Source organism: Oncorhynchus nerka, linkage group LG15, assembly GCF_034236695.1.
Source record: "Oncorhynchus nerka isolate Pitt River linkage group LG15, Oner_Uvic_2.0, whole genome shotgun sequence".
Classification (NCBI taxonomy): Eukaryota; Metazoa; Chordata; class Actinopteri; order Salmoniformes; family Salmonidae; genus Oncorhynchus; species Oncorhynchus nerka.
In genome coordinates, this window is record NC_088410.1 from 7,455,535 (window position 1) to 7,472,648 (window position 17,114).

The 17,114-nt window shown below is 41.3% G+C and overlaps 1 pseudogene; it reads left to right on the top strand.

The window, feature by feature from the left end:
• Window positions 1-3,420: 3,420 nt before the first annotated feature.
• Window positions 3,421-17,114, top strand: part of LOC135560347 (zinc finger protein 664-like) — a 48,135-nt pseudogene continuing 34,441 nt past the window's right edge.

Here is a 17,114-nt window from a genome sequence, read left to right on the forward strand (position 1 = left end):
CCGAACGCTACCTGCACCTACCCGCTTGTCCAACATCACTACTCTGGACGGCTCTGACTTAGAATACGTGGACAACTACAAATACTTAGGTGTCTGGTTAGACTGTAAACTCTCCTTCCAGACCCATATCAAACATCTCCAATCCAAAGTTAAATCTAGAATTGGCTTCCTATTTCGCAACAAAGCATCCTTCACTCATGCTGCCAAACATACCCTTGTAAAACTGACCATCCTACCAATCCTCGACTTTGGCGATGTCATTTACAAAATAGCCTCCAATACCCTACTCAACAAATTGGATGCAGTCTATCACAGTGCAATCCGTTTTGTCACCAAAGCCCCATATACTACCCACCATTGCGACCTGTATGCTCTCGTTGGCTGGCCCTCGCTTCATACTCGTCGCCAAACCCACTGGCTCCATGTCATCTACAAGACCCTGCTAGGTAAAGTCCCCCCTTATCTCAGCTCGCTGGTCACCATAGCATCTCCCACCTGTAGCACACGCTCCAGCAGGTATATCTCTCTAGTCACCCCCAAAACCAATTCTTTCTTTGGCCGCCTCTCCTTCCAGTTCTCTGCTGCCAATGACTGGAACGAACTACAAAAATCTCTGAAACTGGAAACACTTATCTCCCTCACTAGCTTTAAGCACCAACTGTCAGAGCATCTTACAGATTACTGCACCTGTATATAGCCCACCTATAATTTAGCCCAAACAACTACATCTTTCCCAACTGTATTTAATTAATTAATTAATTTTGCTCCTTTGCACCCCATTACTTTTATTTCTACTTTGCACATTCTTCCATTGCAAAACTACCATCCCAGTGTTTTACTTGCTATATTGTATTTACTTTGCCACCATGGCCTTTTTTGCCTTTACCTCCCTTCTCACCTAATTTTCTCACATTGTATATAGACTTGTTTATACTGTATTATTGACTGTATGTTTGTTTTACTCCATGTGTAACTCTGTGTCGTTGTATGTGTCAAACTGCTTTGCTTTATCTTGGCCAGGTCGCAATTGTAAATGAGAACTTGTTCTCAACTTGCCTACCTGGTTAAATAAAGGTGAAATAAAATAAAATAAATAAATGTTTGTATGATGTTGTCGTTTGTATGTTTTGTATTGTTTATAAAAAGATAAATAAAATATTTTTCCCAATGCAAAGTAACACCTCACAGTTGTATATTTGGAGTTATTACATTAAACCAATCAGAATTCAGGAGAATGCCAAAGTCAGGTGTGAAGTAATATGGAGGACCAGCCTATTCCCTATGATGTAAACTACAACCGAAATCATTTAAAATGTAGAACTTTAAATTAAACTAATCGTTTGCACTCATGACTTGAGTGTTTAAAGTAAACCAACGTTTTGGAAAAACATAACACCATCTAACCAAATATCAAAGAATGTTAGCTATATGCTCTTATCTTAGCCAGCCAGCTAACGTTAGCAATATGCAGCTATTTAGCCAACTAGCTATTAGCCTAAACGGCATAACCAACCAGAGTGGTTATGGTCAGCAGAGACCAACTACCGGAAAATGTACAAAACTCCCGTAGTCTAATTCACAGAAAACATGCTGAAAAGTAGAGATGGGGAAACAAAACTTTCCTGAAGCATTTGGTCTTTCCAGACAATTGTATCAACAACAAAAAAAGCCAACCAGCACCGAGACCATTTTGAACCAAAACTGAAACGTGTTTGCAGATCAAAAGATCAGAGACATAGAGAATGATGGGAGAAAATTAATCTTCAAAAGTCATTGATCAATGCTGATAAAGGGACACACTGCTTAAATAATAATGAGTCGTTATTTATGATGTAAGGTGATTTGAAGATCCGTCAGTTGGCAGTCGCCTGCAGTGTCAAACAAGCACAATACCAAACCAATCAGGTGGTTGTTCGATGAAACGAAGCCTCAGACGTCATTGATCACGTGCTGCTGATAAAGTGATACAGGCATCAGCACACTGCTTTGAAGTTTACTGCTGAGCGATTTGGACGCATGGCCTCGTACCTCCGGTGTCAAACATAACATCCCCATTGAAAAGTTGACAAAACAAAAAGGAGCAAGCAGGTTGATTTCCTCTGTCGTTTTGATCCCACGGCAAGAAAGCACCAGAGCCTACCGTGCTAACGCGTTCCACACAGTTCATATGAGATGAAGCTTGAGCTCGATATCAACCTATCGAGCTAGTGTGACCTTCCTGGTCTCTCAAGTCAGTGAGTCAACACAGGAAGGAGCGATGGATAGTTAATGTATTTCCAAAGCTGCAATGATGGGACACACACAGTATGGATGAATGATCAGTAGTGACGGGATATAAACACCACTCCCACAGCAATTCTACATTCATCTGCCCTGTAATATACTAACAAAAAAACAGTTTAAATGTCTATCAAAGTCATTGTGATCGTATAGTCGATTTAACAATTCCTACTAATTCCTCATTTACTATAATAAATACAAATACATTATTTCCATGTGTCTCATATTCACTACATCAGAATAAACTGTCATCCATTTTAGTATCAAAAAATTATCAAATTAACCTGAAATATTACTCAAAGTCCCCATCTGGTGGCGAAGAAGTATAATACACCTAAACTAACAAAACCGGGCTGATAAACTCGCTGGTGTTCATGAGTTTATAAAACATGTACTTTATACATTTGTTATAAATGACCTGCATTGATGAGACACACAGTGTGGATGAATGATCAGTAGTCGACAGGGTAAAAATAGCACTCCTAAAAGAAGATGCATTTTCCAGTTAGATACCAATTTGAAAGAGGGATCTTTAGCATAAAACCCACATGGAAAACAGAGATTTGGCAAATAACATATAAAGAGAGGCTGACTTGACACCAAACCAACAACAGTAGTTACTAAAACATAAATTGCTAATGTATGATTTAAAACGTGGATTTAATGATGTAATGTCAATTTTATACATTTCTATCCCAGGACCACTCAATTTTCAAATTCTCCATAAATCTGCTGTGGATTACCCAGAATCCTATACCTTTATCACACGAGCGGGGCAGCGGTCTAAGGCACTGTTCTTAAATGAATTGCCTCGTTAAATAGAGGATACAAATATTTTAAACATGTTCGTTACACCGTTACACTGGCAAACAAACTCAGTAGCACAGAGAAGATCATCCATATGACGTTGAGAAATACTGCATTGTGGGTAGTTTAGAAGATATCCGGAAAAAGGTTAATAAATAAATAAGTTAATAAACATAGCTGTTTGTACTTATAGGTAACCATATCGTGATTACAACTAGCTTACTAAGTATTTAACCACACTGTATTGTTACACTGGTGAGTAAAAACTCATGCTTCCTACACTTGAACTTGTCTGAAAATAAAATAATAATTTTAATCAACTACACTCCAGTCAGCAGATCTGGGAATTTAAGGCGATGCTGTTGGTGTGACGTATAATCTAGTGGACGGAACGCTTCTTTCAACAGCAGCAACAGTTAGTCAGACACCTCGGTAGCTTGATAGACAAATAGCCGAACCAATAAAGCTCTTTAGACGCTTTAGTGTATATTAGCCACTGTGTTTTAAACCCACTTCTATCGTCTAGTTAGTTACCCGATTTAATTTCATATTTACGGTGTAGTTATTAGTCAGCTAGCGGGCTGGTTAAGTTAGCATTAGCCTAACTAGCTAACATCTCCGACCATGCGGTCACTAAGCTACTCCCCTGCTAAAGAAGAGCAGAATGTCACAGTAAAACAAGAAGTAGAGGGTGAGGCTGTTGCCGTGAAAGAAGAAGAGAAATACGTTTCAGTGAAAGAAGAGGAAGACGCGTTCAGAGTGAAAAAGGAGGAGGATGTTACAGTAAAAGAAGAGGAAGGGAAAGAGGAGGGTGCAGTTTTTGGAGTGAAGAAGGAAGGGGAGATTACTGTCACATTGAAAGATGAAGAGGTGGAGGTAGGAGATCTGATTAACACCAGTAAGTACCGCCTTAAATTTGTTTTTAATTTTGGATATTCGCAGTTGGCTGGTCAATACCTCTTCAACGGAGGGCCCTGGGAGGATGACTGATGTCTAGAATCAGACGACGTAGAGAGCAAGCTACCCCTTGTTTTCTTCGTTCCGTTTCCAAAAAGTGACTTAACATATATATTTGAGAATTGCTGACCGCAGACTGGGGAGCACTGCATGTAGTGATTTTCGTGTAGTGATGTTTTACTACACACCGTGCCCCCCAATAGTGCCATGTGAGATTTGGGTTGGCTACACCAAAGATTATGGATATAATGACAAGATGTCTCTCCGCCATAACAAGGGGAGTTGATGTCCACAAAGCGGCACTGCGGGTTGTCAAGCTCCTCCTATCCTGTCTTTGGATTGGTGGATTCATCTTTTTATTGTAATCTATTGTTTATATTCTATGAGGGTTCTTGTGGTCAACCGCCTGTATTCAATGGAGAGAGATGCTAAGCTACTAGCATGAATATGCATATCGATCTGGAGACAACTCATATAGTGTTTTAATCAAAGTTGTCGGTATGTCACGTGTCCACATAACAACTTAAGCATTACGAAACTTCTGTTGGTTCAAGTAAACTTCACGTAGCAAATAAGCCATTCATTTTGTTGTTGACCAAATTCAACACTTTCCAAATTAAATTGATAATTGTTTCCACTTGGATACAACCTACTGTAGCCTACTGGCATGACCTAGAGAGATACAACCTAGGGTTCTTAGCCTACTGGCATGACCTAGAGAGATACAACCTACTGTAACCTATGCCTACTGGCACTGTAACCTACTGGCTACCTAGAGAGATACAACCTACTGTAACCTACTGGCATTACCTAGAGAGATACAACCTACTGTAACCTACATGACCTAGAGAGATACAACCTACTGTAACCTACTGGCATGACCTAGAGAGATACAACCTACTGTAACCTACTGGCATGACCTAGAGAGATACAACCTACTGTAACCTACTGGCATGGCCTAGAGAGATACAACCTACTGTAACCTACTGGCATGACCTAGAGAGATACAACCTACTGTAACCTACTGGCATGACCTAGAGAGTTACAACCTACTGTAACCTACTGGCATGACCTAGAGAGTACAACCTACAACCTACTGGCTGACCTAGAGAGATACAACCTACTGTAGCCTACTGGCATGACCTAGAGAGATACAACCTACTGGCATGACCTAGAGAGATACAACCTACTGTAACCTACTGGCATGACCTAGAGAGACCTAGACCTACTGGCATGACCAATACAACCTACTGGCATGACCTAGAGAGTTACAACTGGCATGACCTAGAGAGTACAACCTACTGGCTTGACCTAGAGAGTTACAACCTACTGTAAGCTACTGGCATGACCTAGAGAGATACAACCTACTGTAGCCTACTGGCATGACCTAGCCTACTGGCATGACCTAGAGAGATACAACCTACTGTAGCCTACTGGCATGACCTAGAGAGATACAACCTACTGGCTTGACCTAGAGAGATGCAACCTACTGGCATGACCTAGAGGGCTAAAGTTGTAAAATTCCTGGATTTTAAATTGATATTTTCCAGTAATAATGATAATTTGTATCATCCTATCCACATGTGGGATCCCTCTCCTTTGTCGTCCCCTCTACACCAATAACAGACAACTACTGTGGGATCCCTCTCCTTTGTCTTCCTCCAGGATAACTAGTCTCAGAGTAATGTTAGTTCCCAGGATAACTAATGTTAGATCACAGAAAAACACAGCCATTTCCCAGCCAAAGATAGGATTCACAAAAAGTAGAAATAGAGATAAAATGAATCACTAACCTTTGATGATCTTCGTTAGATGACATTCATAGGACATCATGTTACACAATACATGTATGTTTTGTTCGATAATGTGCATATTTATATCCACAAATCACGGCTTACATTGGTGCCATGTTCAGAAATGGCTCCAAAATATCCAGAGACATTTTAGAGAGCCACGCCAAATAACAGAAATACTCATCATAAACTTTGATGAAAGATACATGTTTTACATAGAATTAAAGATACACTTTTTAATGCAACCACTGTGTCAGATTTTTATTAAACTTTACGTGAAAAGCACACCATGCAATAATCTGAGACGGCACTCAGATATAACAACATTTCTCCGCCATGTTGGAGTCAACAGAAACCGAAATTACATCATAAATATTCACCTTACCTTTGATGATCTTCATCAGAATGCACTCCCAGGAATCCTAGTTCCACAATAAATGCTTGATTTGTTCCATAATGTCTGTTATTTATGTCCAATTAGCTACTTTGGTTAGCACGTTTGGTAAACATTTCCAAAGTCACGAAGTGCGTTCACTAAAACCTGACGTCCAAACGTTCCGTAACAGTCCATGGAGAATAAGAGCACCTCATCCCAGCTGCCCACTACACTGAGGCTAGGAAACACTGTCACCACCGATAACTCCACGATAATTGAGAATTTCAATAAGCATTTCTCTACGGCTGGTCGCAGATCGCAGATGTTCTGAAAGAGCTGCAATAGCTGGACCCGTACAAATCAGCTGGGCTAGACAATCTGGACCCTGTCTTTCAAAAATTATTTGCCTCCATTGTGGCAACCCCTATTACTAGTCTGTTCATCCTCTCTTTCGTATCGTCCGAGATTCCTAAAGATTGGAAAGCTGCCGCGGTCATCCCCCTCTTCAAAGGGGGTGACACTCTAGACCCAAACTGACCTATATCCATCCTGCCCTGCCTTGCTAATGTCTTCGAAAGCCAAGTTAACCTGTTATGACTCTAGGGGCAGTATTTCATTTTTGGATAAAAAGACGTGCCCGTTTTAAGCGCAATATTTTGTCATGAAAAGATGCTCGAATATGCTTGGAATTGATAGTTTTGGAAAGAGTCTTACGTTTCCAGAAATGCAAAGATTTTCATTGTGAGTCCCTTAGAACAAATGCTTCGGGCAAAACCAAGATGTATGACCGACCAGGAAATGCACAGGATTTCTGAGGCTACGTTTTCCATGATCGCCTTATATGGCTGTGAATGCGACAGGAATGAACGGACTCTTTCTCTTGTTTCCCCAAGGTCTTTGCAGCATTGTGACGTATTTGTAGGCATATCATTGAAGATTGACCATAAGAGACTACAATTGCCAAGTGTCCCCCTTGGTGTCTGTGTGGCAATTGGTGCGCAAAAGTCAGGTCCCGGTATTTTTCCATTCAAATCTCAGAACAAACCAGGCTACAAGGACGGTGCTTTCAATGGAGAGAAATATGACAAACCACCTTCAGGATTGATTCAAACAACGTTTTCCATGTTTCAGTCGATATTATGGAGTTAATTCGGAAAAAAGTTCGACATGTAGGTGACTGAATTTTCGGTTAGTTTCGGTAGCCAAATGCATAGTAACAAAAGGGAACGATGTGTCCTACACAAGAATCTTTCAGGAAAAACTGGACATCTGCTATGTAACTGAGAGTCTCCTCATTGAAACATCTGAAGTTCTTCAAAGGTAAATTATTTTATTTGATTCCTTGGCTGGTTTTTGTGAATATGTTGCGTGCTAAATGCTAACGCTAATGCTAAGCTAGCTATCACCACTCTTACACAAATTAGTGATTTTCTCTGGTTCTAAAGCATATTTTGAAAATCTGAGACGACAGGATTGTTAAGAAAAGGATAAGCTTGAGAACAGGCATATTTATTTCATTTCATTTGCGATTTTTAGAAATCGCTAACGTTGCGTTATGGTAATGAGCTTGAGGCTGTAGTTACGCTACCGCATACGGGTTTGGGCGGACTATGAGGTTAACAAACAGATCACTAACCATTTTGAATCCCACCGTACCTTCTCCGCTGTGCAATCCGGTTTCCTAGCTGGTCACGGGTGCACCTCAGCCACGCTCAAAGTACTAAACGATATCATAACAGCCATCGATAAGACAGTACTGTGCAGCCGTCTTCATCGACCTGGCCAAGGCTCTCGACTCTGTCAATCACCGTATTCTTATCGGCAGACTCAACAGCCTTGGTTTCTCAAATGACTGACTCGCCTGGTTTCACCAACTAACAAACTAACAAACCTCCAAACGAACTTCAATGCCATACAACACTCCTACTGTGACCTCCAACTGCTCTTAAACGCACGTAAAACTAAATGCATGCTCTTCAACCGATCGCTGCCTGCACCCGCCCGTCCGACTAGCATCACTACTCTGGACGGTTCTGACTATGTGGACAACTACAAATACCTAGGTGTCTGGTTAGACTGTAAACTCTCCTTCCAGACTCAAAGTAAGCATCTCCAACCCAAAATTAAATCTAGATTCGGCTTCCTATTTCGCAACAAAGCCTCCTTCATTCACGCTGCCAAACATACCCTCGTAAAAAGGATCGGCGATGTCATTTACAAAATAGCCTCCAACACTCAGCAAACTGGATGCAGTCTATCATAGTGCCATCTGTTTGTCACTAAACCTCCTCATACCACCCACAACTGCCACCTGTATGCTCTTGTTGGCTGGCCCTCGCTACATATTTGTCGCCAAACACATTGGCTCCAGGTCATCTATAACTCTTTGCTAGGTAAAGCCTTAACTCAGCTCACTGGTCACCATAGCAACACCCACCCGTAGCATGCGCTCCAGCAGGTATATCTCACTGGTCATCCCCAAAGCCAACACCTAATTTTGCCGCCTTTCCTTCCAGTTCTCTGCTGCCAATGACTGGAACGAATTGCAAAAATTGCTGAAGTTGGAGACTTATATCTCCCTCACTAACTTTAAGCATCAGCTATCTGAGCAGCTTACCGATCGCTGCAGCTGTACACAGCCCATCTGTAAATAGCCCATCCAACTGCCTACCTCATCCCCATGTTTTTATTAACTTTTTTGCTCTTTTGCACACCAGTATTTCTACTTGCACATCATCATCTGCACATCTATCACTCCAGTGTTAATTTGCTAAATTGTAATTACTTCGCTACTATGGCCTATTTATTGCCTTACCTCCGTACTCCATTTGCACACACTGTATATAGATTTTTCTATTGTGTTATTGACTGTACGTTTGTTTATCCCACGTGTAACTCTGTGTTGTTTGTTGTGCACTGCTTTGCTTTATCTTGGCCAGGTCGCAGTTGTAAATCAGAACTTGTTCTCAACTGGCCTACCTGGTTAAAACAGCCTTGGTTTCTACCTGGTTATAAACTTCTTAGGGCTGAGATCCTATGTCCATAATTTATTTCCAAATAGCTACTTTTGTTAGCGCGTTTGGTAAACAAATCAAAACTCACGAAGCGCTTTCACTAGTTGCAGACGAAATGTCAAAAGTTCCATTACAGTCCGTAGAAACATGTCAAACGATGAATAGAAATGTTTTTAACATAACTTTTTTCTTCTTCAGAAAAGCAAATGGAACGAGAGCTACCTCTCATGTGAATGCACGTAACCAGCTCGTGGCTGCTGGCAGACCTCTGACTCATTCCCTCTTATTTAGCCCCCCTTCACAGTTGAAGCCTCAAACAAGTTTCTAAAGATGGTTGACATCTAGTGGAAGCCTTAAAGTGCAACATGACCAATATCCCACTGTATCTTCAATAGGGGCTGAGTTGAAAATCGACCAACCTCAGATTTCCCACTTCCTGGTTGGATTTTTTTCTCAGGTGTTTGCCTGCCATATGAGTTCTGTTATACTCACATACATCATTCAAACTGATTTAGAAACTTCAGAGTGTTTTCTATCCAAATATACTAATAATATGCATATATTAGCAACTGGGACTGAGGAGCAGGTAGTTTACTCTGGGCACCTTATTCATCCAAGCTACTCAATACTGCCCCTGCCATAAGAAGTTAAATAAAGGTGAAATAAAAAATACCCAAATGGATACTGTGATTAACGCAGTTCTTCAATAATTACACATACTTAATACTGTAGCTGTTTAGTTAGTCACATGTTCATCTATCATCAGCTGATCCAGGAAATCATTTTCTGAATTCCAGTCAAATGACAAACATCACGACATGCAACAACAATCAAAGTGTTTCTTCATTCATTACTCTGGTAAAGACAGTTATGCTCCACGTTGGATACAACATCCCTAACAAATTGATGTTTATAATGTGTTATTGTCTGCTTGATTTACTCTAGGGCCTCGTTAGTCTGTTTGCACACAGAGATACTTTGCTCAATGTGCAGAGAACTGTTCCTTGATGGATATACTCAACTACCAGTGCAGATAACTGTTTCCTTGATGGATATACTACTACTACCAGATATACTACATCCATAACTAGTGGTTTCCTCATTACCAGATATACTACATCCATAACTAGTGGTTTCCTCATTACCAGATATACTACATCCATAACCAGTGGTTTCCTCATTACCAGATATACTACGTCCATAACTAGTGGTTTCCTCATTACCAGATATACTACGTCCATAACTAGTGGTTTCCTCATTACCAGTGGTTTACTACCAGATATCCATCCATAACTAGTGGTTTCCTCATTACCAGATATACTACATCCATAACTAGTGGTTTCCTCATTACCAGATATACTACATCCATAACTAGTGGTTTCCTCATTAACAGTTATACTACATCCATAACTAGTGGTTTCCTCATTAACAGTTATACTACATCCATAACTAGTGGTTTCCTCATTAACAGTTATACTACATCCATAACTAGTGGTTTCCTCATTAGCAGATATACTACGTCCATAACTAGTGGTTTCCTCATTACCAGATATACTACGTCCATAACTAGTGGTTTCCTCATTACCAGATATACTACGTCCATAACTAGTGGTTTCCTCATTACCAGATATACTACATCCATAACTAGTGGTTTCCTCATTACCAGATATACTACATCCATAACTAGTGGTTTCCTCATTAACAGTTATACTACATCCATAACTAGTGGTTTCCTCATTAACAGTTATACTACATCCATAACTAGTGGTTTCCTCATTAGCAGATATACTACGTCCATAACTAGTGGTTTCCTCATGACCAGATATACTACGTCCATAACTAGTGGTTTCCTCATTACCAGATATACTACGTCCATAACTAGTGGTTTCCTCATTACCAGATATACTACATCCATAACTAGTGGTTTCTCATTACCAGATATTATCCATAACTAGTGGTTTCCTCATTACCAGATATACTACATCCATAACTAGTGGTTTCCTCATTAACAGTTATACTACATCCATAACTAGTGGTTTCCTCATTAACAGTTATACTACATCCATAACTAGTGGTTTCCTCATTAACAGATATACTACATCCATAACTAGTGGTTTCCTCATTACCAGATATACTACATCCATAACTAGTGGTTTCCTCATTACCAGATATACTACATCCATAACTAGTGGTTTCCTCATTACCAGATATACTACGTCCATAACTAGTGGTTTCCTCATTACCAGATATACTACGTCCATAACTAGTGGTTTCCTCATTACCAGATATACTACGTCCATAACTAGTGGTTTCCTCGTTACCAGATATACTACGTCCATAACTAGTGGTTTCCTCATTAGCAGATATACTACGTCCATAACTAGTGGTTTCCTCATTACCAGATATACTACATCCATAACTAGTGGTTTCCTCATTAGCAGATATACTACATCCATAACTAGTGGTTTCCTCATTACCAGATATACTACATCCATAACTAGTGGTTTCCTCATTACCAGTGTCACGGTGCTGACTTTTGCCTAATACCTGCAGCAAATGCCTCTACCCCGTCTTCTGGCTGGGCAGAGTACTTTAGGATTTTAGTTACTGCTGTGTAACAAGGGCCTAGGCGTGCGGCCCTACCAACCCTTCTATTTCTTCGTAATGGCCCTTCGCGTGAGTTGGGTTTGTTCCTTCGTTCACGTTGTCACTCCCTTATTTTCCGGTCTAGTATGAGGTCTTGGATAGATATACTCCTATTTAAATATTCTGAGTGTTATGGATTCTTCCTATAATTCCTTACCTTCAAGTCTCTTTTACCTCTGTATATATCAATACCTAATAACTTCTTCTATTGGTTATTATGCTTGTCAGCTAGTAGTCACTTGGAAACTAGTATTGGTATATATTTTGACTCTCCTAAAAATATATTATTGTCCACACAATGAAATATTCTTTAGTGCAATCACTTTAACCTATAACCAGGGTCACTTTCTGTTCAGTGAGAGTGTCAAAGGCGTTTGCTCTCCAGATCGTTAATCTGGCCTAGTTGTCAAAGTTTCAAGCTTTTATTAAAGTCACTCTGTTTTTTGTCTTATACACATTATTACAATTCAATGGTTCTACAGTTTCCTAATACATCAATAATGCTCAATCAATCCTTCATGCTTTAAGCTATGCCAGATAATATTGCAAAACTTTAAATGCGTTAACACTTCTAACAATATTGACTAAATAGCAAAATAGTTCAATTACCTTAAATGCTCAGCCCCTTGGTCACTTTCCTGTAATTGGTATTCTCACAGCACTAACGCTAGATTCCGAATTCCAATATCTTAATACACTTCCAACTCTGTGTATGGACTCAATATATTGTAACCGGTAGGTACTTGGCTGTGTCCTTGTATTGCTAATCACATCTGTACCTGATGTCTCACTGTGTGACTGCCGCTTTGTCTGTGATCAAGAGGTGTCTAGACCCCTGTGTTTCAGAGACTCAGTTTCGGGTTCACAAAGTTCAACCAAGTAGCTTCAGATATTGATCCAATAAGTACTTGGGCAAAATTATCCGGTTCTCAAATATTGTTCTAGTCTAACAAAAAGCATATATCCTAATACTATTCACTTCCAACTCTATGCATAGACTCAATATATTGTAACCGGTACTTGGCTGTTTCCTTCCTAATCACATCTGTACTTGATGTCTCACTGTTTGACTGCCGCTTTGTCTGTGATCAAGAGGTGTCAAGACCCCTGTGTTTCAAATATTGTTCTAGTCTAACAAAAAGCGTATAGTGCAATATTAAATTTACCTATGATGACTCTCCATATGAAGTCTGTATCATATGTCAGTGAGGATCATGCCTCTCTTGTGATCTCTGTTCTCTTTATATACCTTTTTACAGGGGAAGTTCGCAAGTTTCTGGAGCTGTGGCTAAACCACACTTTCACACTGACACTGCCCTGCTGCTTGCACCGGCCGCTTACTCGGGGACTGTAGATTGCTTACACTGAGTGCTTACTCGGGGACTGTAGATTGCTTACACTGAGTGCTTACTCGGGGACTGTAGATTGCTTACACTGAGTGCTTACACTGGGACGGTAGATTGCTTATTACGTCATCTTAGACCTGTGTCTAAATGGAAGCTTCTTATTCTAAATCTAGGTCATGCACTACTAACACCCATTCTGCTGCTTCCGTGTTACTGTTGGCTGATTCTACTTAATGATACCAGCTGGTTGTTTCTACCACTTGAGGCGGCGTAGGTGGCATGTCAAGCGTCAGCTGGGAGAAGTCTATGATAGGTATCTCCTCTGCTTCCCCCTGTTGTCCAGTTTCTGCAGGTGTGGTCCATGGTACCATGAGGTCCCGTGAATGCCCTGTGTTGCTGTCCCCATTGCTTGATGGAGTGGGCAGGTTCTTTTCATCTCTTGTCACACCAGATATACGACATCCATAACTGGTGGTTTCCTCATTAGCATGGAGGAGTTTATGCAATCAAATTGCCCTCGTGCCGCAATTTTAGAAAACACAAAGGGGCCTGTATTGTAGACCAAAAGTATTCTACCACACTGCTTAGAGTTTCAACAACATGAATAACTTATTTCTAGTCTACAATCTAAGATATTACTAATGTGAAAACAAGACAAAATATGACTTCTTGCTCATTTTAAGACAATCATTTTAACATTCATTACAGACAGCAATTGTTGTACAACATCATGGCTATGCTGTTGGCATCAACTTTTACACTGGATTATCGCTGTTGTGGGCCTTTAATCATCTGTCTGACTTTGTTGTTCACACAGGAGAGAGACGTGACTATCGTGGATCCTCTGGGGAGCCTCAACAACCTCATGATGCTGAGGAGACAGAGAAGAGTCTCTCCAGATCAGAACACCTCAATAAACACCCACAGAGACCCACAGGGAAGAGAACTCACTGCTGCTCTGACTGTGGGAAGAGATTCACATCATCAGGCATTCAAATTCATCAGAGAACACACACAGGAGAGAAATCTTATAGCTGTGGTCAATGTTGGAGTTTTCCAACATTAATCTCTCTGAAAGTACACCAGAGAACACACACAGGAGAGAAACCTTATAGCTGTGATCAATGTGGGAAGAGATTTGCTACATCTGGCCACCTGACTCAACACCAGAGAACACACACAGGAGAGAAACCTTATAGCTGTGATCAATGTGGGAGGAGTTTTAGTCAATCTGGCACTCTGACTCAACACCAGAGAACACACACAGGAGAGAAACCTTATAGCTGTGATCAATGTGGGAGTAGTTTTAGTCGATCTGGCCATCTGACTCTACACCAGAGAACACACACAGGAGAGAAATCTTATAGCTGTGATCAATGTGGGAAAAGATTTGCTACATCTGGCAGCTTGACTCTACACCAGAGAACACACACAGGAGAGAAACCTTATAGCTGTGATCAATGTGGGAAGAGATTTGCTACATCTGGCCACCTGACTCTACACCAGAGAACACACACAGGAGAGAAACCTTATAGCTGTGATCAGGAGAGAAACCTGACTCAACACCAGACAACACACACAGGAGAGAAATAGCTGTGATCAATGTGGGAGGAGTTTTAGTCAATCTGGCACTCTGACTCAACACCAGAGAACACACACAGGAGAGAAACCTTATAGCTGTGATCAATGTGGGAGTAGTTTTAGTCGATCTGGCCATCTGACTCTACACCAGAGAACACACACAGGAGAGAAATCTTATAGCTGTGATCAATGTGGGAAAAGATTTGCTACATCTGGCAGCTTGACTCTACACCAGAGAACACACACAGGAGAGAAACCTTATAGCTGTGATCAATGTGGGAAGAGATTTGCTACATCTGGCCACCTGACTCTACACCAGAGAACACACACAGGAGAGAAACCTTATAGCTGTGATCAATGTGGGAGGAGTTTTAGTCAATCTGGCACTCTGACTCAACACCAGAGAACACACACAGGAGAGAAACCTTATAGCTGTGATCAATGTGGGAGTAGTTTTAGTCGATCTGGCCATCTGACTCTACACCAGAGAACACACACAGGAGAGAAATCTTATAGCTGTGATCAATGTGGGAAAAGATTTGCTACATCTGGCAGCCTGACTCTACACCAGAGAACACACACAGGAGAGAAACCTTATAGCTGTGATCAATGTGGGAAGAGATTTGCTATATCTGGCAACCTGACTCTACACCAGAGAACACACACAGGAGAGAAACCTTATAGCTGTGATCAATGTGGGAGGAGTTTTAGTCAATCTGGCACTCTGACTCAACACCAGAGAACACACACAGGAGAGAAACCTTATAGCTGTGATCAATGTGGGAGTAGTTTTAGTCGATCTGGCCATCTGACTCAACACCAGAGAACACACAGGATTGAAATCTCATAGCTGTGACCAGAGATAATCTGATAAAAGATCTCTGATCAAATATTAGAAAATATATACATGAAGTAGTTGTTTCATGATTTCAATGAATTAATGTCACAATGTAGAATTTTTTAACATTGTAGTAGGAGTATTGTAATGATTTCACAATGTAGAAGCCTAAACGTGTGCCCACTTATGAATTGATATCAACATGTTATGGATATTAGCCTCATGGGGAAAAATCCAGGCTCTGAAATGGAAGAGTACTATTTATGTGATTTAACAAATATTGAGAAACAAAAAAAGAGTTCGGATCAAATCAAATTGATTTATAAAGCCCTTATATCAGCTGATATCTCAAAGTGCTGTACAGAAACCCCAAACAGCAAGCAATGCAGGTGTAGAAGCACGGTGGCTAGGAAAAACTCACTAGAAAGGCCAAAACCTAGGAAGAAACCTAGAGAAGAACCAGGCTATGAGGGGTGGCCAGCCCTTTTCTGGCTGTGCCGGGTGGAGATTATAACAGAACATGGCCAAGATGTTCATAAATGACCAGCATGGTCAAATAATAATAATCACAGTAGTTGTCGAGGGTGCAACAGATCAACACCCCAGGAGTAAATGTCAGTTGGCTTTTCATAGACGATCATTAAGAGTATCTCTTCCGTTCCTGCTGTCTCTAGAGAGTTGAAAACAGGAGGTTTGGGACAGGTAGCACATCCGGTGAACAGGTCAGGGTTCCATAGCCGCAGGCAGAACATTTTAAACTGGAGCAGCAACACAGCCAGGTGGACTGGGGACAGCAAGGAGTCATCGTGCCAGGTAGTCCTGAGGCCTGGTCCTAGGGCTCAGGTCCTCCGAGAGTGAGAAAGAAAGAATTAGAGAGAGCATACTTAAATTCACACAGGACACCGGATAAGACAGGAGAAGTACTCCAGATATATCAAACTGACCCTAGCCCCCTGACACAAACTACTGCAGCATAAATACTGGAGGCTGAGACAGGAGGGGTCAGGAGACACTGTGGCCCCATCCGATGATAACCCCGGACGGGGCCAAACAGGAAGGATATAACCCCACCCACTTTGCCAAAGCACAGCCCCCACACCGCTAGAGGGATATCTTCAACCACCAACTTACCATCCTGAGACAAGGCCGAGTAAAGCCCACAAAGATCTCCGCCACGGCACAACCCAAGGGGGAGCGCCAACCCAGACAGGAAGATCACGTCAGTGACTCAACCCACTCAAGTGATGCACCCCTCCTAGGGACGGCATGAAAGAGCACCAGTTTGCCAGTGACTCAGCCCCTGTAATAGTGTTAGAGGCAGAGAATCCCAGTGGAGAGAGGGGAACCGGCCAGGCAGCAAGGACGGTTCGTTGCTCCAGAGCCTTTCCGTTTACCTTCACACTCCTGGGCCAGACTGCATTCAATCATATGACCTACTGAAGAGATGAGTCTTCAGTAAAGACTTAAAGGTTGAGA